Source organism: Lepidochelys kempii, chromosome 3, assembly GCF_965140265.1.
Source record: "Lepidochelys kempii isolate rLepKem1 chromosome 3, rLepKem1.hap2, whole genome shotgun sequence".
Classification (NCBI taxonomy): domain Eukaryota; kingdom Metazoa; phylum Chordata; order Testudines; family Cheloniidae; genus Lepidochelys; species Lepidochelys kempii.
This window is the reverse complement of record NC_133258.1, coordinates 137,999,021-138,023,807: the sequence shown is the minus strand read 5'-3', so window position 1 is coordinate 138,023,807 and position 24,787 is coordinate 137,999,021. Positions and strand designations below refer to the sequence as shown.

Here is a 24,787-nt window from a genome sequence, read left to right as displayed (position 1 = left end):
AGTTTGTTAACCATGAAAACATCAGGAATTAAAAAAAAAATGCAGTGGGTGAGAATACAGTATGTTTGACCAGGGTGTATTGCAGAGTCCAGACAGTCCTTCAGCCTTTTGGCTAAGACCCTAGGTAAAATCTTAGAATCAGAGCAGAGAAGGGAAATAGGTATCCGGCTCTGTAAGTCACAGATATCCCCTTTTGGGTGCAGCAGGGAGATCACAGCCCTGTTGCAACTGAGGGGCAGCTCTTTCTCCTGAGAACACTCCAGCACCATTAGCAAAAAGTCAGGACTGATAAGATGCCAAAATGGCTTGTCAAATTCAGATTCTTACTCCTGGGGGAATTCTGCACCAAAAATATTAAAAATTCTGCAACCAAAAATTAAAAATTCTACACATATTTTGTCAAAATAACAAAATATCTCACACCAGTTTCAACTATTTTTGGTCATTTATTTCAAAATACCTATCAGCAAGTATGTCTGTAACAATACAGACAACAAAAGAGATTCAGAAAATGTTTTTGCCAAATAGATTCCTTATGAGGCATATTAACGTGTCTCTGTGCCCCCTCTCAGCCACTCCTCTGCCCATGTGGACCTGCACCTCCTTCCCTCCAGTGGCTCTGTGCCTCCACTCCCATTCAGCCCCTTTCCTAGTCTGTCCTCCCCGACCAGCCCTTATGAGCCTCCGTCTGACCCCCAATAGCCCCTCTCTCCTGATCTGGCATTGTGAAGGAGGCAGGCTCTTTCTCTTCCCTAGCTGGGAGTGGTTGCTGCATTCTATTGCCCCAGTGCCCTCTGCTGGGCAAAAGGCAGCAACTTTTAAGCAGAAGCTGTTTCTGCACAAAAAATTAAAAGTATGTGTGGCTCATTAATTATGTGCAGTGGCACAGAATTCCCCCAGGAGTATCAGAAGGCAGCCCCCTGAAACCTGGGCCTTGCCTGTAAAGAACTGCTGGACTGCAACAGTAAAGAACTGCTGGACTGCAACAAAGAGCTTCTGCAGAGACAACAGGGCATCCAGGCACCGCTGTTCCTCACCAGTCAGATGGTATAACCCCTGGTGCAGCGCCTCCACTGCCAGCATGTCACAGGCTTCAGGAGAATATAGAGTACTGTAAAAAGAAACTGCTGTTTTCCAGATCTCAGCAGGATCAGCCATCAGATGACCATGCATAAATGTTGATAAATGCAAAATAATGCACATTGGAAAACATAATCCCAACTATCCATATAAAATGATGGGTCTCAATTAGCTGTTACCACTCAAGAAAGAGATCTTGGAGTCATTGTGGACAGTTCTCTGAAAATGTCCGCTCAGTGTGCAGTGGCAGTCAAAAAAGTGAACAGGCTGTTGGAAATCATTAGGAAAGGGATAGAAAATAAGACAGAAAATATCATATTGCCTCTATATAAATCCATGGTATGCCCACATCTTGAATACTGCCTGCAGATGTGGTCGCCCCATTTCAAAAACGATGTATTGGAATTGGAAAAGGTTCAGAAAAGGGCAAGAAAAATGATTAGGGTTATGGAACAGCTTCTATGTGAGGAGCGATTAATAAGACTAGGACTTTTCAGCTTGGAAAAGAGAAGACTAAGGGAGGATATGATAGCTGTCTATATGTGGAGACCGGTGTGGAGAAAGTGAATAAGGAAGTGTTATTTACTCCTTCTCATAACACAAGAACTAGGGGTCATCAAATGAAATGAATAGGCAGCAGGTTTAAAACAAACAAAAGCAAGTATTTCGTCACACAATGCGCAGTCAACCTGTGGAACTCTTTGCCAGACGATGTTGTGAAGGCCAAGACTATAACAGGGTTCAAAAAAGAGCTAGATAAGTTCATGGAGGATAGGTCCACCAATGGTTATTAACCATCATGGACGGGGATGCAAAACCGTGCTCTGAAGTGTTCCTAGCCTCTGTTTGCCAGAAGCTGGGAATGGGTGACAGGGGATGGATCACTTGATGATTACTTGTTCTGTTCATTCCCTCTGAAGCACCTGCTTTAGCCACTGTCAGAGGACAGGATACTGGGCTAGATGGACCACTGGTCTGACCCAGTACGGCCATTCTTATCTTCTTCTCTGGCAGCCATAGGCAAAAAAGCTGCTGTCTGTCTGTAGACTTTTTTCTCCAACCCAAAAAAGAATCTTGTGGGAGTGTTAATTTCATGCAGCTGTGTAAAATGGGCCTGAATCAGGGCTCCTTGCACATTCTCTTCCAAGAAGCATCACGGGAGCTGGCGCTTCTCAGTTAAGGTTTGGTGAATCTACTTTGGCTTTCCCACATCAAGGCTGCCAGGAAGGCCCAAGTGGTCTCATTCCAGGGCACTCATAGCCTGATACAAGGATTGCGTGGCAGCCTGGGTATACTGGTGGCAGAACAGTTGGACACGGACCTTTCTGACATCTCACCAGTGTCTCAGGGACTGAAACAGGGGCTTGTGCTGCTGCCAGCACTCCCTGGACACAGCAAACATCTGGGTGAAATTCAAGTCCTGTCATCATTTGGTATTAAAGTGCCCGTGGGAAGCATGGGCAGGAAGACAGAGAGACACACTGACAGATGCATCATAATGACCAGACAAGTGAGTGGAGACACAGAAGACCAAACAAACATATTCACATTGGCCTTCATGGTGTAAAAGTGATCCAGTCTAGCCCCTGAGGCCTGGTTGGGAGTAGCCTTCAATCAAGAGTACTGCCCGGCAGCGGGGTGAGAAAACTTCCAAACATCTACTAGCACAAAAGTCTTCAGGAGACAATACAGTTCCCTGGCTGACTGAGGGTGCGTCTACTCGTGGTTCCTGTCTAAAACATAATATACAGTGCAATTGCAATCCCCTGATAGGGTAATAATAGTATCAGGCTCATAGCCAAGCATAGCATAGGAAACTGTCTGCAAAAAAGAGGCACAATCTCACCCCAGATTAGGGACATACACAGTACAAAAATTAAATAGAGTAGTGCCAATACATGTTTCCACCTGGAGGAGCGGCCCCACACAATCTCCTTCACAGAGAGGATCTGTGTCCCTGCATTCTGGAAAAAGAGAACAGTTACCCCAGCAGTGACACGAGAGCCATGACTCAACAAAGCCCCATTCCTTCAATTGGTTCCCCTGATTATCAAGGTCTGAATGTGTCTCTTGCCTAAGGACAACATCAGCCTGTGTCTGTCTGAGAAATTCAAAGAGTTGTGCCCTTTTCTTACCCTCCTGGCATCCGTTAATGTTTAGAGAGCCAAAGTTGAGCAGCACCATAGAGACTAGAAGGTCAGCGCCACACAGCAGAGAACCCATAGAAAGCGGAGGTAGTTTGAACAAAGCAAGGTTGATATATCTTGAACAATCACAGCACACTTCCTCAACAACTCTTTGAGATGGAAATGTTTCCTACAATCAACTGAGGTATATCTCAAGACAAGGGCAGCCGAGTGTACAAATTGCTATAAATTGGGGAAATATGCCTCAGTCTCAACTCAGCTTGCCTTTAATGCTATCCAAAAAGTCACTAATCTCCTTCACCCCATACCCACCCTTCCCATCAAGCTGACTGGCTGGAACATCAGGAGTCAGAGAGATCATTAAAAAGAAAAGGAGGACTTGTGGCACCTTAGAGACTAACAAATTTATTAGAGCATAAGCTTTCGTGAGCTACAGCTCACTTCATTGGATGCATACAGTGGAAAATATAGTGGGGAGATTTTATATACACAGAGAACATGAAACAATGGGTGTTACCATACAGACTGTAACAAGAGTGATTAGGAAAGGTGAGCTATTACCAGCAGGAAACCTACTGACCGCTATACTTACCTACATGCCTCCAACTTTCATCCAGATCACACTACACGATCCATTGTCTACAGCCAAGCTCTACGATACCACCACATTTGTTCCAACCCCTCAGACAGAGACAAACGCCTACAAGATCTCTATCAAGCATCCTTACAACTACAGTACCCACCTGCTGAAGTGAAGAAACAGATTGACAGAGCCAGAAGAGTACCCAGAAGTCACCTACTACAAGACAGCCCAACAAAGAAAATAACAGAACGCCACAAACCCCACAGTTTTGAGTTCTGTTTCTAATTTGAACACATGGTGATGGAGCGGGCCCCATAGCATGCTCAATTTTCTCTAAATTCATTCTGCAATTTCATCTGGACATAGTGTTCTTCTGCATGTCCTGTCCCAAACTATTATGCAATGTTGCTGTCTGCTGTTAAACAGTTGCTACATTCTACCCCAGAGATGGCTGTATTTTACTGGTAGTTGAATTATCAGTACCTGGGCTATAAGCCAAATTTCTTGCTGGTGTCAAGTGACTCTGCTCCATCAGAAATTCAAGGGAGATACATCAACAATATGAGATTAAGAGTTGGCCCTGATTCAGCTAGATACCTAAGCATGTGTCTAACTTTAATTTTAAGCGTGCGTTTAGACCCATTGATGTCAGTGGAGCAATGCCAATTTATACCAGGGGAGAATTTGGATAATATCCTATATAAGGATAATTCAAGCACCACTGATATGAAGCCAGCATAGGGTAAAATTGATGACACTGCTTATGTGCTTAAAGATAGGCATGTGATGGCTGAATTGGGGCCTATATTACTATCAATTTGAGAGTGTACTGGCATAAGTATATAGGTGGGGCCCTACCAAATTCATGGCAATGAAAATCTCATCACGGACCGTGAAATCTGGTCTCCCCCCGTGAAATCTGGCCTTTTGTGTGCTTTTACCCTATTCTACACAGATTTCATAGGGGAGACCAGCCTTTCTCAAATTGGGGGTCCTGACCCAAAAGGGAGCTGCAGAGGGGCCGCAAGCTTATTTTAGGGGTTGTGGTATTGCCACCCTTCCTCCTGCGCTGCCTTCTGAGCCGAGCAGCTGGAGAGCAGCGGCTGTTGGCCCCACCAGCAGCAGTGGAGAAGTAAGGGAGGCAATACCGCACCATGCCACCCTTATTCCTGCGCTGCTGCCTGCAGAGCCGGGCAGCCGGAGAGGGGCGGCTGCTGACTGAGAGCCCAGCTCTGCAGGCAGCAGCGCAGAAGTAAAGGTGGCCATACCATACCACGCCATCCTTACTCGTGTGCTGCTCCTGGCTGAGGCTCTGCCTTCAGAGCGGGGCTCCCGGCCAGCGGCCGCCACTCTCCAGCTGCCCGGCTCTGAAGGCAGCGCTGCCGCCAGCAGCACCACAGAAGTAAGCATTGCCGTACCGCAACCCCCCCCTTCACTAACCTTGCCACCCCCTTCCCAACCCCTTCTTGGGTCAGGACCTCTACAGTTACTACACCGTGAAATTTCAGATGTAAATAGCTGAAATCATGACATTTATGATTTTTTAAAATCCTCTGACCGTGAAATTGACCAAAATGGACCATGAATTTGGTAGGGCCCTATATATAGGTGTAAAATCACATACCTAAGCAACATAGTTATACTGTTGCAAAAACTGTGTGTAGACCAGGCCAAAGGAATAAATATTGTATCTTTTATCCTCATCAGCTAAAACCTGAGACACCTGGCACTTCTCAATAATTGCTTTGCAAAGGAATAAAACTCCTGTGAGCACAAAATACTCAATTAGCCTTATGACTAGATATGCTGAATGAATAAACATGAATATGTGAGTAACATAAACGTTACTAACTGAGCAGATAGAACAGACAGCATTTCTGCTTGAAAAAGAAACAAGCCATAAATGAAAAAACAAAAATTATTTACTACAGGCCAGTCAGCCTCACTTCAGTCCCCGGAAAAATCATGGAGCAGGTCCTCAAAGAATCAATCCTGAAGCACTTACATGAGAGGAAAGTGATCAGGAACAGTCAGCATGGATTCACCAAGGGAAGGTCATGCCTGACTAATCTAATCGCCTTCTATGGTGAGATTACTGGTTCTGTGGATGAAGGGAAAGCAGTGGATGTATTGTTTCTTGACTTTAGCAAAGCTTTTGACACGGTCTCCCACAGTATTCTTGTCAGCAAGTTAAAGAAGTACGGACTGGATGAATGGACTATAAGGTGGGTAGAAAGTTGGCTAGATTGTCGGGCTCAACGGGTAGTGATCATGGCTCCATGTCTAGTTGGCAGCCGGTGTCAAGTGGAGTGCCCCAGGGATCGGTCCTGGGGCCGGTTTTGTTCAATATCTTCATAAATGATCTGGAGAATGGTGTGGATTGCACTCTCAGCAAATTTGTGGATGATACTAAACTGGGAGGAGTGTTAGATACGCTGGAGAGTAGGGATAGGATACAGAGGGACATAGACAAATTGGAGGATTGGGCCAAAAGAAATCTGATGAGGTTCAATAAGGATAAGTGCAGGGTCCTGCATTTAGGACGGAAGAATCCAATGCACAGCTACAGACTAGGGACCGAATGGCTAGGCAGCAGTTCTGCAGAAAAGGACCTAGGGGTTACAGTGGACGAGAAGCTGGATACGAGTCAACAGTGTGCCCTTGTTCCCAAGAAGGTCAATGGCATTTTGGGCTGTATAAGTGGGGGCACTGCCAGCAGATGGAGGGATGTGACCGTTCCCCTCTATTCGACATTGGTGAGGCCTCATCTGGAGTACTGTGTCCAGTTTTGGGCCCCACACTACAAGAAGGATGTGGATAAATTGGAAAGAGTCCAGCGAAGGGCAACAAAAATGATTAGGGGTCTGGAACACATGACTTATGAGGAGAGGCTGAGGAACTGGGATTATTTAGTCTGCGGAAGAGAAGAATGAGGGGGGATTTGATAGCTGCTTTCAACTACCTGAGAGGTGGTTCCAGAGAGGATGGTTCCAGACTATTCTCAGTGGTAGAAGAGGACAGGACAAGGAGTAATGGTCTCAAGTTGCAGTGGGGGAGGTTTAGGTTGGATATTAGGAAAAACTTTTTCACTAGGAGGGTGGTGAAACACTGGAATGCGTTGCCTAGGGAGGTGGTGGAATCTCCTTCCTTAGAAGTTTTTAAGGTCAGGCTTGACAAAGCCCTGGCTGGGATGATTTAGTTGGGGATTGGTCCTGCTTTTGAGCAGGGGGTTGGACTAGATGACCTCCTGAGGTCCCTTCCAACCCTGATATTCTATGATTCTATGATTCTATTTATCAAGTCAAACTATTTTATAACTATAATGACCTTCCACAGGTTTTTGTAATCCTTGAAGGTATGTAGGGAATTTAAAGATTTTAAAAGAAAAGATTAAATAAGCACTTAAGCAGACACAAATAAAACAGACAGCTTAAAAGCTATTAAAATGAACTTGGGCTGAGGGGAAGCCAGTCAAAGTGCAAAGGAATTCAACAGCACATCAGTTGAATGGACAATGGGACAGAGCAGCACACGGTACACAGAGTCATGTTGAGTCAGAGGTTATTTTACCATAAGGAGTGCTTAAGTCAGATCAGAGAGCAAAAGAGATTTACTAAACTAAGATTGCTGTAGGAGACTCAGAGCATTTTCTCACTGCCAGGCAAGACATAAGGAAAAAAATCTATGTAGCGTCAATAAGCAAGATGAATGGGAACTGAGGGAGGGGATGGTACGATGGATCTTATCAGAGCAGCCTGCCAGGCTGAAAATTTTTGCTTCAGCTAGTGCTCATCATTTTCTGGGGGAAAAACAAAAACAAAGTACCAACCATCCATTAAGGTGGAAAAAAGTGGAAATGGTATCATTCATGCATGAGGATGATACGGTAAGCTTTGCTCAGTTTAAAGGTAGTTTGGGGAGAGTTGGTCCACAGAGGCAAGCACAGGAGGATCTGAAAGAGAAGTTGTTGCATTTAAAATGGGACAGTTCAGAACACTCACTGTTGTGTAACTTGGGAAATAAAGAAGAGAAAGGAAGATACTGTAATTTGAAACAGTCACATGAAGGAAGAAATACAGCTGTTCTTGAAGTAACAAGGAAATGTAAGTGTGAGCTGGGGCATAGAGATGAGCAGTGGCCACTGTCCAGATGTGCTGCTGATGTAACTGTTCTAGGTGCTGTCAGCCAGGCTGCTGGAAATGCATCTTTGGCTCCAGGCTCATAACTTAATTTCATCCATTGAGCGGAAGATAGGCAATAAATAAAATAATTAATAATAAAGGACCTGATGAATTTCTGAATTATTCCTGTTTTACAGTGGAGCAACTCAATTGAGTTCAGCGATACTGTAGCCAGGGGGGAATGAAATCCCAGTGTAGTTTTTTCTTAATATCTCTATTTTAAAATTTTCTCAGTACTTCTATTTCCTATATTTATTTTTCTGACTTTTGCCAGAAAAAAAACAAAGTTTATTAAAAAATTTAGTACACCCAAAAGAGACAAATGATATACCTACTGAACAGTGAATGAGGAAGACTATCCAACAGTCTGATCACTAAAGAGTAACCGCTGAAATAAGTGCTACAGAGGGCACCATTTCAGACTCAGCATTTTCCCACCGTTAGCATACAGGTGTATGCCAGGAACTCTATTTCCCTGTATTTCAGGTGCCATGGTGTGCTAAATTTGGGTAAATGGTGACTTTTAATGACAACCAATACATCTTACTTAATTCAACAGCCCCAGTCAAGTGTGTGTCATAGCCTAAATTAAGGATGCATCTGTTATCACAGATACATTCTGTTCTCCCTAATTTTCATATGCAACTGTGCCAGCATGTTAACAGGAAATGTTACAACATCTTCCTGCACCGAGAGAACCCAAAACAACCTATTTATCTGTGTCGACTATACTCTTGTTTAAAAATAGGGTCATACTAAAGGCACAGGACTGTCAGTTTTCTCAGAAGAAAGGACTCAGAATTGAACCCAAAACTGTGCACAAACCCTGGTTGCAAAAGAATCCTACCCCGCAAGCCACCGTGACCCATCCTGTGAAAGAAAGAGCAGCCCCAACATTCCAGCAGGAAGCAGGAGTCATTTCAGTTGCTCTGATGAAATAAATTCAGACCCAGGGAAGAAGCACTTTCGCATCATGGTTTCTTTTTCTGTGTAAATGGCTTCCTTTCCTTCAGTAAACAAATATTGGAATAATAGCCCAACTTCTACAAGGAAAGCACAGGTAATGAGGACTTTGTTCTGCCTCAGCTGAAGATTTCATCTTTTTATTCCCCAGGTAATTAGGCTCTGCAAACTTTTAATTTTAGTAGTAAGGGACTTTTTAAAAAAAAACTCAAGAAAACTAATGTGTTTGAATGTCAAGCATTGCACACAATCACAATCTTCATGTATTCTTAACATTGCAGGTCCTTCAATAAAAGGAAGAAGATCTAAAGGGGCTGTTTTTCGGTGGGTTAGTACAGGGAGGATTTCCCTACAGAAACAGGAGGGCTTGGATTGGAAGTCTGATTTAAAAAAAAAAAAAAATGGTAGAGCTGACCACAAGGTTGTAAATCCACAGCCTGGAAGGAGGAAAGCAGAAACACAGCAAGCCACTGAAGTGTCTGTAGCTGCAATGTTTGTGGGTTAGATGAGAAACAAGCGCTGAGTGGAGAGGGGGGCGGGTGGAGGCAGGGGGTGGCTGGTGTGATTTGTTTGGTGATCAGAGCCAATAGAAAGCTTAGTCTTTGATGATATCCCCACGCAGTGCCTGAGAAGAGTCAGTGCTGAGCCTCCAGTGTTCCTTTCATATCTGCACCAAAGCTAGCCTGAGACCCTGCAAAGCAAGGCGTGCTCTCTTCATTCGCAGCTCTTTTAAATTGAGCTCTTATGGGCATCTGCAGCAGCCTGGTTGAGTCAGAACTGCAAGCAGCAGAGGGAGACCACACTTAATCACTCCATTGGATATAAAATAACCTCCAGGATACAGGGAACTGAAGAAAACCTCTCAGCTGGTTGCAGGTATGGACATCATCATAGCTTATCTGAAGCAGAAGAATTTGATGTTAGTTACTGCACATTTATAAGGCATTGTTATTTATTTTGCAGGAATTAATTTTTTCCCCTTAAAGTTCTGTCATTTTCTACTCCTATTTAGAAAGGAGGAAAAAATACACCTCATCTCTCAATTCATCCTGCAGATTTGGAGGAAACAATACTTGTTCCTGTATTAAATTTGCACAGTTCAAGAAGAATCACAATAATCAGTGGGGGAAAAAAACAGATTGTAGCTTTTCCCTATTTTAAAGTGATTCTGTGTATGCAATAGTTATATCCTTGTGAAAACTTAATGGCCCAGCTTTAGCACATTCAGTTTGAAATGATCTGCAGGGCAAAGTAAGTAGCAGTGTCATCATTTTAAAGTAATAGCTTAATATTTTCTGAATATCATATATTGTGCTCATATGTCCTTTAAATGTGGCAAGTTCCCATGAGGCATGTAACTAAATTAATATGAGCAAGCTATCAGGTGTCTCTAGATCTAGGTTTTATTTTGAACAGGATTCTAAGATAAGTTAACTGCATGGCTTAAAAAAAATCCTTTGGGTTTAAGAATCATGAAAAAATCCCTAGCTGAAACCTGTGCCCCTTTGTACCTTTCTTTCTTTGCTTTGGGTTAATTATGGTTTGTGATTATGAAACCCCATGAGGGATCAGCTCCAAGTACAAATAGTATTATTTTTTTATAGTCATGAGTTAGAAATACATATGCAGTATTCCCCCCCACCCCCATGCGAATGAGGATTATACAAATACAAACCCATGTCTGTCTTGCAGTGAGATCCTGCTTGATTGTCTGATAAAGCAACAGAAATATTTGCATTTCCATACCTCTGACAAAATTGGAGTCCCAGGTCTTAAAAAAAAATTGCAATGGCATTTGGCTGAGCTACTACTATTTTTAGTACAGGTTTGTAAAAGTGATTATATAATTTTATTTCTGGTGGATTTTAGAGGACAAAATTAACAGCTCCTAACAAGTTAAACCTTCTGTGTTCAAGAGCCCCCTTCCCCCATCCCCCCCAAAAAAAGCAAAAAAGAAAAGCTGAAGTTAAAGTCCTGTTGAACACAGTTGGCTGAACTTCAGTTTTAAAAGTTTAACTGCACAAATAACAGTGGAAAGAGTAGTTTCTGTAACGAAAACTTAGATTAGGAATCTAAACAATCCTGTTGAATAACAAGCAACAGGTGCAAGAACAAGCAGAATTCACTCACTGAGCCCTAATTAGCACTCTTCATATCAAAGCACTTCAAGGCTACTGCATTCAATACCACTATGAAATGAACATCACTTCAGGTTCATTTACTTCCCACCAATGTATATACGATATAGGTACTGTGTTTCTGTAGGGGATTTATTTTCTTCCTAATGTCTAAAGCCAGGAAGCAAATACTGTCCAAAATATTTGCTAAAGCTGTCTGCTGTTGATTATATTTTTATTGTTAACCTTGAAGTATATTTCTTAGAATGCCTTCCTTTTTAAACATTAAAATTAGAGAGAGGTGGAAAATGACAATTTTTGGTAGCAAAAAAAAAAAAAAGTTAGATTGCACTATTCATTTCTTAATTTAACAGAAGTAAGGTTTAGTGGTCCGCATACCAGGCTGGGATTCAGGACATCTGGGTTCCATTCCAGTTTGTGCCACAGACCTTGAGAAAGGGGCTTAATCTCTCCATGCCTCAGTTTCCTCACAGGAATAATACTCCTACTTCCATGGAAGATCCTGAATGCAGCAGCACCAGTGTGTTTTTGCAGCATATGAAGAGGGGATGACTGAGGACACTGAATGCCCTCGGAGTGTCCAAAGCCAATATGCTAGGAGTGTTCTGTACATGTTAGAATAGAGAGGGGCTTAGTGTAAAGACATGGACAATGTATCTGTGACTTTGTAGATCTGCTGGCGAACTTTGTAGATCTGCTGGCATGTTGCATTTGGGGGAGGAATGGGGTAGATTCTACTCCCCCCAACCCTCATAGATTGCCACAGTAACCTCTTACACAATGCTCGGTCACTTGGGCTTTGCACAGGGAAGAGGATTTATCTGTTAATGACAGTTAATACTTCACACTTCCATAGGAAGATATCTAAGTGTTTATGTGGAGGAGTCAAATCTGATCACAATGAAGATAGAAAAAATGCACAAAGTGAAAATCCATTAACCTGCAATACAGGATGTAGTCCTCTGTATTCCAGACTTATACATTCAGTCGCTTCGGGTGCCCTGAGTCACTCTTCCATCCCTCTTTAAGATCTACTTAATTTGCAATGTTTATTATGTTAGAAGGGATTTAAACTATTTTGCTTCCGCTGCATCAGATGGAAAAGATTTGAATGAAAAAAATATATCTGAGATGTCCATTGAGCATCCAGGGAAATACTGACTAATGGTGGCCAAAGCTAAATCTAGATTCCAAGGATAGAATTTATGAAGGTGTAAACCCACTAGACCCAGATAAACTCCATTTGGGGTAAACAAAACCACAGCAGGAGAAAATTATTTACAAACACCTGGTGGATTCCCCTGATGCTATATAGTTAAGGAGTCTGCAGGAAACTCAAAACCAAATCCTGTGGATCTATGGCTGAATTCGGGGAACTGCACGCCTTTGTGGATCAGACCCCACTATTCTCCTCCAAAACAGCACAACAGATCAGACAAGCATGGAGCCCTAGAAACTTGCTGCAGACTCTAGGCTCCCTTCCCAGAGAGCGTGGCTACCCCCTGGGTCTTGCTCAACTGTCCACCGAGCCTCTTCTTATGGAAGAGTTTTTGCCAGGTTAGCAGAACAGGAGCCTGCAGCTGTCGCAGCTGCCTTCTTCACATTCCCTGTCCCACTTCTGCACACACATCTCTTCCCCACTGCTAAAAGGGTAGAAAATTTGACATGAATTACTCTGGTCTAAGACTTTAGATGCATTGTCTGGCAGCAGGTAAATCTGCTAGATGAGGAGCAATATAGTAAGAATTTATTTGAACAGTGATGTCCTGTGTTTGTCTTGGGAGTGTAAAAATAGAATTTGGGATTGTGAGTGGAAGACTGACTAAGTGATTGTTGGTTTGCTTGTCATCCTTAGTCCATAGCCAGTGGTAGAAGCTTTTTAATTATATTCACTGCTTTTTAATTGTATTCCTGTCCCACCCTTCATGCAAGATCCTGCTGTTGGAGAGCTGGTGAGATATATTTTTTTCATACACATTTTTGTGATTTTTTTAAAGTGAAAAATCTAACCTAACAAATATTGGCCAACACCCAAAAATATAAATTTGGAAATGTTGGAAAAATTTGACAGAACACTGAAAATTTCTATTCAGAAATGTGCCATGGTGCCTATTGGAAGTTTACTTTGGTTGCCTCATACCCCATTCTATCCTAGAGTCCAAGATCCCTGGCTGGACTATGTCACCCATGATGCAGCATGGCCTCCCTTCTTTATGAGCTGTTGCAGTGCACTGTGGGGGTTCCTGGCTGTAGCACATCATGAGAGATGTGGTCTGGTTGCAGAGTGTGGACCATAGTGGAGAGTTGGGGTCATGAGGTCCTCCGAACAACGACTCCCAGAAGGCCCTGTGGTGGCATTTCAGATTTGAAAATTTTCAGTTTTCAGCCATAAACGCAAAACATTTTTGTTTTGAGATATTTGAGGTCTTTTTTTAAAAATGAAAACTGGATATTTCCACCAAAAATTGACCAGCCCTATTATTAGGGGACCAAAACCATTTTAATCCAGCAGCAGAGGACAGCTGTCACGCTGTGAAATAGTGGGTATAGTCTTTTCTTCAAAATATCTGTATTGTATATGCACAGTATGTACCCTCCACTATATCCCAGGTATAAGTTGTACATATAAAGCTGAGAAGTCAGTGCAGAGCCTCATGGTTGCCCTAAGAATGCCAGGATGACTGGACTGACTATTCCTAGGAATTAAAATTCACTAATTGCAAAATCATAGACGTTCAATATGGAACAGCTCTATGACTAGAGATCATCTGCTCCGTTCCCATTGTTCTCAGAATTGCTGCAGCCTGCTTCAGAGGACGCACTGTGCTCTCTTATAGGAACTATTTCTTGTAGTGTTAGTCTGCTTTGCTACTTGTGTATGAAAACATAACACAATCTACATTTAAATATCATAAATGGTGTAGTTACCTAAGCTACCCTTGCAAGACTATTCCACACGCTATTTCCATAGAAAGCCTACTTGTTTGTTCTTCCCTGGTCTGACCCCCCCCCTTTTTTTTTTTTTTAACATTGGTCTTTATAAGAGTGAGACAGGGACAAATGCGAAGTTATTGCTAAGGTACTGGAAGATTTAGCAAAGTCTGCTTTCCCTGGATACTGCATCACCATTGTCATATTAATTTTAATATGCACGTCATCTTCAAAGGAATGAAATAATAAACTCCTCTGCCATTTCAGATTATTTTAATATCAATATTTAGGAGACATTTATTTGAAGACGTTCATCCAGTTATAAGGAAAACCAAAGGAAATTAAAATTCTAATATTCCAAGTAAGTAACCCTCCTAAAGATCAGTTATCTCTGGTTATAGCATACTAAGAAAGCAGTTCTAAAGACAGAAATGAGGATAATTGAAATACCCTAAGAAAAGACAGTATTTACCCCCAAAATTTCATTTTTTGAAAACCGCTTTCTCTAGTGTGTGATCACCACAGCACAAATATAACGTTCATGCTATGGATTTATCAGCAGTGCAACATTAAAGCTCTCTTCTCTTATAATTTATTTAAACAGTGAGGTGAAAAAGAACACAGAGAACACCCGAGAGCTCATGCAAAATGCTTAGTTGACTTTGTCTTGTACAAACATTGTTGACATGAAAAATATTATTCAACCCAGTGCTAGAACTGTGATTCTGAAGTCTAAAGGAACTTAATCTTATAATCCATTGAAAACTAGCTGCCTTTCTTTGTTTGTGTGGAGGTCTATCATGGATTACAACCCCGAGTTATCCTCTATGCTACCTTGCTATAATAATAGCACTTAAGGGTAGTAAAGCAATGTCTGATATTTTGCTTTCACACTAATGAAAGATAAACAGAAGTGTTGTCAGTGTACTATAGAAATAATCCTGACAAGAAACAGTTTTCCCTGGTAAAGCCAGATCTTGCTTCCAGTGAAGCCAAAACCAGTTGGATTGAAATGAAGCAGAATCTGCTGCCCATAAACATCAGGACACTGGCCAATCTCCATGTGGATGATATCTGGAAACTAACAATGTTAAGATTTTGGTGAGCAGGTCAAAGAGGGGTTGTCAGAGGAGGCAAAAACTCATATACAAAATATATACCAACCCAACTTTCTGCTGACCTATGCTTCAGTCCAGGCATGCGCTTCTTACATGACCCACCTCCTTTGTGCCAGTTTCTGACCTATTAATGCACTGGGCACCAGCAGCTGGGCATCAGGTTGGAATGCTGGTCCTAGGAACAAGGAGGTGTGTCAAATGAAAATATGATAAAATATGTTCAAATACATGCATTATTGGATAGATCCGTTTATCAGCCACATGGTTTTTATTGGGAAATTATCATTCAGATTTTGACTAAAAGTATCCCTGGTGAAAGCCTATTGCAGTTAGTGGGGCTTACACCGGGGAGAGAATTGACACGTTGGGCCTGATGGTTCCCTACTGATGACCATGGATATTTTGGCATAGACTTCAATGAAGCAAGTTTGGACCATTTATTCTTCAAATAATGACGCTTACAAATTTTAGACAAAGCTATAGGCACTTTATAAATAACATATGTAGACACAGAAGGAGAAATGTACTCTTTCCCAGACGTTTCCATCCGTCACTCTAAATTGATCCCGAAGTGAATTCCTAATGTAGAATTTATGACATCACAAGCCTATCTGTAACCAAAGACTTTAGATGTCACATACATAGATTTATGAAAGAAAACTCATTTTAGTCAAAAATAGCAGGGAGACCAGTGAAAATGCTGGAAATGTGCAGTGTGTGTGTGTGTGTGTGTATTTGTTTTGTCTAAACCTTCTCTTTTCTGCAATGACTCCCTCTCCTTGCCAGATCACTTAAGACAGTTGAGCAAATGCAACACTTCATCCGAGATTGAAAAGTCAAAGGCAGAAGAATAGCTTCAGATCATGGACACTATAGTCCAAATTCACCTTACTGTCTTAAATGAAATGATACCAGGTATGAATTTAGGTCTTTGTTTAAAATTCTAAGATAAATTCCACCTTTGTCTATCAGAAATTCATTCTAAACTATGAGAGATTTTAAATACAAATTGGACCAAAATAAATCCCTCTTGGCTTCCTTAATTTAAAAATATCCTCTTCTCCTTACGTTTCTTCTTTATAGGGCAACACTGAGCAAAAAGCTTTGTCACAGGCTGCTATATGTGATTGGATATGGAATTTTGAGAAGGTGCCAGTTATTATCCTTTAATCCAGGTACAGCGCTTCTAGCTAGAAAATGTTGACAATTTCAGTGTTTCTGTAGTTGCCTTTAAAAATATTGTACATTAATACAATCTGGAATACTTATCAAAAATAATCACTCTGCCCTTTGTAAAATGTGCCTTGGTGTGTGTGTGTGTGTTTTTTTTTTTTTTGGTTTAAAATGTAATATTGTCTAAAAATTAAGTTTCTTTGGAAAACAGTTTATTGTGCCATTCCAAGTCAAGCCACGTTCTGTGCTCACGGTTTTGTTTCAGACAAATATGATATTACAGGCAGAATTTTACAGTTGTTTGCCAGAGAGCTGCACTGTGTTTACTATAAGAGGATTAAAGGAAATTTGAAAGTCAGGGCTAGCTCAGTAGGAAATTGATATATGTACATTATGCTTGCAGGAACACTCTGCCCAGCTGTATTAGGAAATTCATCATTTTATTTATTTAGCAGTTCGGACTTTATCCTACTAACAGGTATGCTATCCATTTAAAAGTATGCCAGACTTTAAAAGGTTTAACAATATAAACATGATTTGCAGCATCTGAAGTATTATCCTGGCATAGCTCTCTCGCTTGTCTTAGAATTAGCACTCTCATATAGTAGACTAATAATGCTAGAAAACTCTAGCTTATGGATCTTGTTGCTCTCTATAGACTGTGGTTTAATTCCTGGCAATGCTGCTTGGGTCAAGGATTGTAGCCACAGTCATAAACAACAATTTTCAGAATCTGAGTAAGCTAGACTAGGGTGTAGGTCCTTGGAAAAGATTTCCTGGAGGAAGCAGGAACAGCAATATATCTCCAGATCCACAGAGTATTGGCAGGCTGTTCTGTTGGGAAGCAATGGCTGTCCAGACTTGTAGTTATTAATGATTGTTTATTTGTGCAATGGCCAATATGTGAAATAGAGAGTGAATTCTAAAAGAAAGATAAGGCCATAGGACTTCTTTTCTATTCTCAAATGCACAGTGTTAAGTCATCAAATGTTTGCATGTATAAATGGGCATAACTTTGAGAATCGGTAAAATGTGATTAGGTAAAATTCCTCAGAAATGTCCCACGTAACTTCCTACATACAAATCAGTGGTGATGGGAATGCAGAAACAAGATGATTTTAGCAGTAATAATAACTTTGGTTATGTAGGGCTTTTTCATTTCCCCCCCCCCCCCCAGCCCTCCCAATGCCCATGTACTTCACAAATTCAGTAAACATTTATTGCTAAGTATCCAAGTTGTCAATGGGCCTTCCCAAGTAGAAAGCACTATTATAAGGACAGTAGAATGACTGACTGTAGGATGAAGGCATTAATACACGCAGGAATCTCCGCCCTGATGTGCTGCTTCTGTCCATGGTAAGGTGATTATCTAGCAAAGCAGCAGCAGCCAGGCAGACTACTGGTTCACAGTGTATGCACTACGTAATGGTGGGAGAAGTCAGGAGAGGGGAGATCTTTTTGGTGATGGACAAATCCCTACTCTTATGGAGAGTGCCATAGTCTCTTTAATGTCAGCGTATAGCAGATAGTAACCTGGTAGGGTTTTTTTAAGCTCTGTTCTGAACATTCCACATTCAGCAAATTGCATGTAAATCAAGGATCTTCCTTAGAGAACCAGGCCTGAAGAGACCTTCCTCAGTCTCAATAAGTCACTTGTAATAAGGAGAAGAATAACCTGATCTAGACTGATCATGCTCACCTGAAACAGACTCCGGCGATATGCAGAATCTTTGACCAGAGATGATCTTCCCCAGGTAAAGGTGAGGTTTGGGCTATTGATTCACTCTGACTGATCTAGGCTTTCTTGTCAAAATGGTTATCAAAATGAATGAAAAAAAATGACAGTAGTAACTTTGTAGAACTCTGGGCCATCAGAGAGGCTGCTCATGGAGATTGGAGGCCTCACTTTGATTTTTTTAGTGAGATTGCTCAGATGAAGACAGAATGTTGTTTTCTGGGACTTGTAGGACCCTATTTTCTACTGCTTGGCATCTGATGTTCTGAATGGGGACTGCTGGGTGCTGTGCACATTTGAAAATCTGTATATCTAATGTGGGAACATAAACAGGAGATGAGGGGGCCTGAGCACTTTAGAAAATTTGGCCTGTGCAGTTCCACCTGCAGATTACAAATATAGGCAGCCACAGGTTTCTTTGATTATGATGGAGTGCTTCATATTTGAACTTTTCCATATAGCTGCATTTTCAGATTAAATATAGGAATGGCTGCAATCTGCTCCATTATGTGCAAATTGCAACCCAAGGCTCCGGCAAGTTGCCAGTTCTGCTCCTCCATCTGAACAAAATTGGAGCCTCTGGCTTTATTTACTCATAACTACATGTTTAGCAGTCGGACATGGTTGACAAAAGCTGTTATTGTTGCTGAATGGATAAGACATAAGGTACTTGAGATGTTGTCCAATCTTTTTTTAATAACGGAATTCAGGCCTCTTCAAAATCTCAGTGTATTAACCCCAGCATTTCCCATGCTGCTATTGGCAGAAAAGCCTACACAAAAGTGACAAGTGATTTTAGTTTCTTCAATTTTTAGGTGCGCACAGGGAGACACTTTAAAGAAATCCATTTTCACAGGAAGAGCTGAGCACCCACCCATCAAGTGTTTCAAGATGGGCACCAAAATTTGAGGGACCCAGAATAACAAGTAATGTTAAAAAAAAAAAAGGTAGACCAAAAAACTAGATGTGAATTGCTAGCACTTGGCATATGAGGCTGAGATTACAATGCATGTGGTGGTTAATAGTAGCTATCCTCATATCCACTTTCAGTTACCTCCGTGATATAACCCTTCAGGTTTTACTAAGCCATTTGGCTCATAGGGGCCATCTACTGTTTCTGTGCAATTATGCAATTGTGTTCTGTGTTAATGTTGCATAGTGAGGTACATGGGTAGCACTGGAGTTAGCGCTCCTTGTCTGATGTACCAGTTATATCAGTCAGCAGCAAAGTTGTTAATAGCTAAGAGACAGCTAGAGCAAAGATTTATACCAAGTGTTAAACACTTTAATAATGAGCAATGATATTTTCCTTGGTATCTAAGGCTCCAGTCCTGCATCAAGATGTGCAAGCACGTTTCCCTATAGCAGTGTGGAATCTGAACCTCAGAAAGATTGTTTGTGGTTAAGGTAGAGAGCTGAAACATAGAAGTCTTGGGCTTTATTCCTTACTCTACTAGAGACTTCTTGTGTGACCTTGGGAAAGTCATTTATCATCTTTGTGGTTAGGATATGATACCCATTTTACAGCTGGCGAAACTATCTTTTAGAGACTTTGCGAGGCTAAATGCATTATTGTTTGCAAAGCACTCTGAGACCCTCACACAGAAGACACTCTCTAGAAGTGCAAACTACTACTATATCTCTGAAAACCACATTATTGATGAGCAGAGTTAGTATGAGAACAGGCCACTGAACCTATGTTGCTAGGCATGAAAGCTATTAGGTTAGAGTGGTTTGAGGAGGGACAAATCAAAGATTAACTTGACCAGATTTTCTGAACAACAAAACAGGTTAACTCTGTGATTTTTGTGTGTGTGTGAGAGAGAGAGTAAAATATAACTTAATGAGATGCCCTCCAAAGAACAAACATTCTGGTCCCCCATAACATTTAATGTCATTAGTCATTTTTAAAAAAAAAAAGACATTCCCTATTATCATCTACTTGTTAACTGATCACTACAATGGGGTACATAGAACATACAAATAGGTAGGCACAACCTGGTAGGTATGTGTAAAAAAATAACGTTTTGATTTACTAAAAAGTTTAGCGGTGTGGATATCCATGCAAATTTGTCAAGTTGCTCTAAATACTGGATAAATTTCATCCCTGTGCAGAGGGCCAGAATAATGTGTGTGCCTCCCTTAAAACCCATTTTATGAATTATGTTGAAGACTTAATTGTTGTTTAAGTTATGTATGTGGCTTATGATGGACCTAAACACAGTAGAAAATTCCACCGACTATGTGCTGATCTGCTCTTCTCCATTATTAAGTTGTTTCTGATCAGATGTAGTCCAGGTTTTCCATTGTAGTTTGTCCTCAGTAGTCACTTATAAGATGTTTTGGTTTTTTTGTACTAAGGTAAGTAGTACTAATATCAAGTTCTCTGTTTTTGGTGGTGATATAACATTTAGTACATAAACTGGGAATAAAAGTAATTGTTTTTAATGAACTACTATATAGTGTTCCATCTTTCAGATACTTCATTACAGGATATGTATACTTCACTATTCCACAAAATAGGAGGAAAAAAAGGAAGCTCCCAACTGACCATATTGTGTACAAACAGATAACTTTTGAAATCTAAAGCATATTCACCCCATAGCAACTATATAAAATCTCAGATTTTAATAGGAATTGTGCTGCTTTAAATCTGGAAAAATTCCATCAGTTTATGTGGCTTTATTGCAGATTTATACTGGTGTAAGATTGGAATCTAACCCCACATTTGCTTGAGACCAGCATAGATATTTTGAGACATGAAGTTGCTCAGTGAAAGGCGTCCTAAGTAGAGGTGGGCTAAAGAGCTGAAATGAGCACTTCTGACTTCTTTGAGAGTCACCTTATTTATAGTAAGATAAATGCACTTTCATCTTTATTTGCATGGAGCAGAAAAGGCATTCTGTGGATAGCATGACTAGTCTGAAGTGTATGTTCTTTCTGGAAATCTCAGAGAATGTCTGTTTAAGAGGAGGTTAGGAAAATTCAAGGGATGCACATTTGTCCAAAAATGTAGGTTGTGTAAAACTCTCATTTACAAAAATCAAGATCAGCAGAACTGTTTCAATTTTTTTTAAATGCAGATGGCGTTTTTTTTTTAGAGTTAATGACCTTCTCTTGCAGTATTTGCAACCCAAACACTGTAATATCCAATCAGTGCCTGAGAGCCAGAAAATTAGTTGAAAATAAATCTAATTAAGCCTTGCGTTTTTAGACAAATGAAAATAAATAGAATTGCAAAAAGTAAACAAATGTGAAGAGTGAAAAACAAACTTGATTTTTAGTTTTAACATTCTAAGGGGTTATTAGTAAGAGAATCCATTTATATACCAATATGATTTTAACCTGAGATTGTCCCTTTAGCATTTTAAATAAAATAAAACTACTCCACTCACTCCATCACTGAGCTCTTGATTCAGAGAGAGGTCATTATCCTAGCTGAATACATTTCCTAGGAAATACCTGTTAGCTGTCACTCACTTCTTTATTTCAAGATGTCTAGCTCTAAGTGGATATATAGATCGAACCACATCTAAAGATACGTCATTTCCCCCGGGAGGGAGAGGAGGCATACCCACCACCTGCCATTAGCTCACCAGTTCTTATTAATATACATTGATGAGAAAATGAAGTAGGATCCATTACTGAGAAGGCCTGCTTGGTTAGTGTGAGAAAAGAAAACTAACTCAGTTTTAGCTGATGATAGCTTTCAAATGGAGTAAGCTTTGGAAGTATTAATTGTGTGTTTTAGTTCTTGGCAGATGAGTCAATAGTGAATAAGTAACTTTATCCTTTAGGAATGATTTAGCTTTGTCACTATTTTGTAACCTTTGTCCTCATGCTGTGTTGAGACAGAGACTCTGTTTAAATCCTCTCATGATGTGCGACTATTTCACTGATATGGAGTCACAGTTAGGGATGGCCAGCTGAAATAAAAGGAACGTTAGACAGATTTTTTTAATCTGCTTTTCAGACTGCAACTATTTGTGTTGGATAATAGCTGCAAAGAGGCTGGTTGTACATACGTAGCTTTCACTGGCTCCTGTTACAGGGGTACTCTCTGATACCTGCTAATGGCTTGGATCTTTGGCTACTTTCCCTGTCACATTCCTGTTGTTGTTTTTCTTTATAGGATTAGACCCATGTTGTATTAGAGAATCAAGTAGCAAAATATCACCACCAAAGAATCACTACAACATCGCCTCTCAGTCTGGGTCACCTTCCCCTATCAGCTTACTTTGTTTACTTAAAATGTGTCTATTAGCTCTGCCTTCCGTGTGTGTCTAACTTCTAATAAAGGCTCCATATGTGGATAACTTAACCAAAGGAGCCTTATTGCTTTTGTGAGGACACAGAATCCTGGATATTCCAGACAGATGCATTTTGATGCTAGCACATCCTCTGAGCAATGTGTAAAGGCTCAATTTTAAGTCTGAGGGGATGCATGAGACTGGGCAGTGCATAAGGAGCCTTCTTCCCCTTTCTCCCCCTCCCCCACTTTCTCCCACCTTGCTGTCCTGCACAGATTTTTGAGGTGGGCTAGTGAGCTGAGAAGGAACGGTGACTGAATGGTTAGGGGGCTAGCCTCAGATTCAGCTACCTGGTCTGCTGGAGGCTTCTGGTGTGAGCCTTGGGCAAGTCAGTTAGGCCAGATTTTTAAAAGTATTTGTGTTTCTCCACCTGGTGCTGGAAAGCTTAAGTGACTCGAATGACAGTCCTGTTTTCAAAAGTGTCTTTCAGTGAGACATAGGTTCCTAAGTGCTTAAGTCACGTTTGAAAATGGGACGTAGCCATCTAAGTGATTTTTAGGGCACATCTACACTACAGCCCGAAGTCGACCTATGATAGGTCGACTTACAGCCACCACAGTAATTACTGCGGTGGCTGATGTCCACACTACCCTCCTTCTGTTGGTGGTGCATGTTCTCATCAGGAACACTTCCATCAACTAAAGAGGGGCAGTGTGGGGAACTGAGAGCCCAGGCTGTCAGCTCTGCACCGCTCACTGCCGGGAGTCCAGCTGCCCCACCCTCCCCTGGCTCTCCAGCAGGCTAGGGGTGGCGGCACTTTGCAGGCTTCTCACCTCCTGGCTCCTAGCTGAGAGCAGGGGAGAGGCAGTTTCCAGGCTTCCCTGAGTGGGGAGCCTCTGGGCAGCAGCCTGGCTGGGAGTGGGGAAGCGGGTGTAGCCGGACTCTAGCAGCCCAGCTTTCTTCTCAATTTCCTGACTCCAGCCTGGAGCCATGAAATTGACAAGACAGCCGACGCCCAATGTAAGTAACACATTTTCTCATACCTCCTGTTAATTGTGATGGAAAATACATCCACAGCCTGCTTGGAAAATCCCAACCACAATTCTTTGGGACACATCCCTAATTTAGCTCCCTTATTATACATAAAACACGTGTGTGAGAAAAGTCTTTCAGGACCCCACTGGCCTTTTGCAGCAAAGCTCGAGTCCAGCTGCTTGTTTCGTCACACTCAGAAGTAGTTAACACAATAGCTCTGAACCCACATTCTATCTTAGAGACCTGAACAAAATTCTTACAAGAGGCTGAATTTAGCCCAGTGTTGAGAGATTATCATGAGAGCTCGGATGATGTGGTTTGTCACTAGACCTCTCTAAAATAGAATGTCCTTATATTTTATTCGTGCATTTTGCCATGGTTTATTTAAGAAGATTTGTATTTGAAATGTTTTCTCTTTACAGTCTGTATTTCAGAAAAAGCCATACAATGTTTCTTTGAATTTTACCCATATGTACTGTACATACAGTAGACAGGATATTGTGTATTTACAGTATGGGGTAGCAGAGAGAATAGAGTTGCACTACAAGATCATACAAATTTCCATATTATACCCACGTGCGTGCCAGTCTAAATGGTTTTTAGCTGTGAAATATGTTGTTAATTTTTTTGGCCTCTTGAGGCACACAAATAACACGTCCTTTTGTAGAAGAAAGGACATCAAAGAGTGAAATGAACATATTTCTGACATGTCTATATTATAGCTCTGTGTTGTTTAGAAAGCTTTTAAGTATAGTAGATGAAATATCTTTTGGACCATTGCACTTGTATTCATTTTCATAGTACTTGAACTAGTGGGGAATGACTATGTTTCAATCTCTGTTTTGAAAAGAATATCCCTTTATAAATTAAAAAAAAGAGTCCCTGATTCTCAATTGCTCACTTCCTGTGCTGAACATAGGACAGAGCAGACAAAAGTGGTTTACATCATCTTTGCTTTCCACATATTCAGGAGAAGCCAGAGTCAGCCTAGCCCTAGTTGTAAGTTAGAGCTACTCTGATACTGCTTGTTTGGCTGTGTACAAGTTCTGGGAAGGAGAGAATTGGCAGAGCGCACGGTAGTCTGGACGTGCCTCCTCCCTGCCGTTGGCCTGCCATGACGTTCCCAAACTGAAGTATTTCATTTTGGGTCAGTTCAACATTGAACTGCATCTACCAGAGCTGCCACAATGCATTGTGGGAGTTGCAGTTTGTGTACCTCATCCCCCTCAGGTATAGGCTTGGTTACTGGGCTGGGCCACATCTCCCATGATGCACAGTGATGATGGAACTCCCATAGTGAGTCACAATGGTTCAGCCAGAGGAGAGGCTGTACTGTATCCTCGGAGATGTAGTCCATCTGGGGAGCCCAGCCCACAAAGGAGATGGGGGCATGGGGTACCTGATTTACAGATCCCAGGAGGCTGTTTGCTGGGGTTCCCAAAACGAAATATTT

The 24,787-nt window shown here is 41.3% G+C and overlaps 1 protein-coding gene across 5 annotated transcripts in view; it reads left to right on the top strand.

Moving 5' to 3' along the window:
* GREM2 (gremlin 2, DAN family BMP antagonist) overlaps nucleotides 1–24,787 on the top strand; it is a 74,280-nt gene that overhangs the window by 11,344 nt on the left and 38,149 nt on the right. For 2 of the 5 annotated variants that reach the window (XM_073335262.1, XM_073335264.1), the window contains exon 1: nucleotides 9,638–9,830. The exons of 1 other annotated variant lie outside the window; for it this stretch is intronic. The gene's annotated coding sequence lies outside the window, so the exon portion shown is untranslated. Of the gene's footprint in view, nucleotides 1–9,637; nucleotides 9,831–15,927; nucleotides 16,057–16,224; nucleotides 16,317–24,787 lie in introns of those variants that run through there. 2 more of the 5 variants (XM_073335261.1, XM_073335263.1) reach the window with 2 other exon arrangements.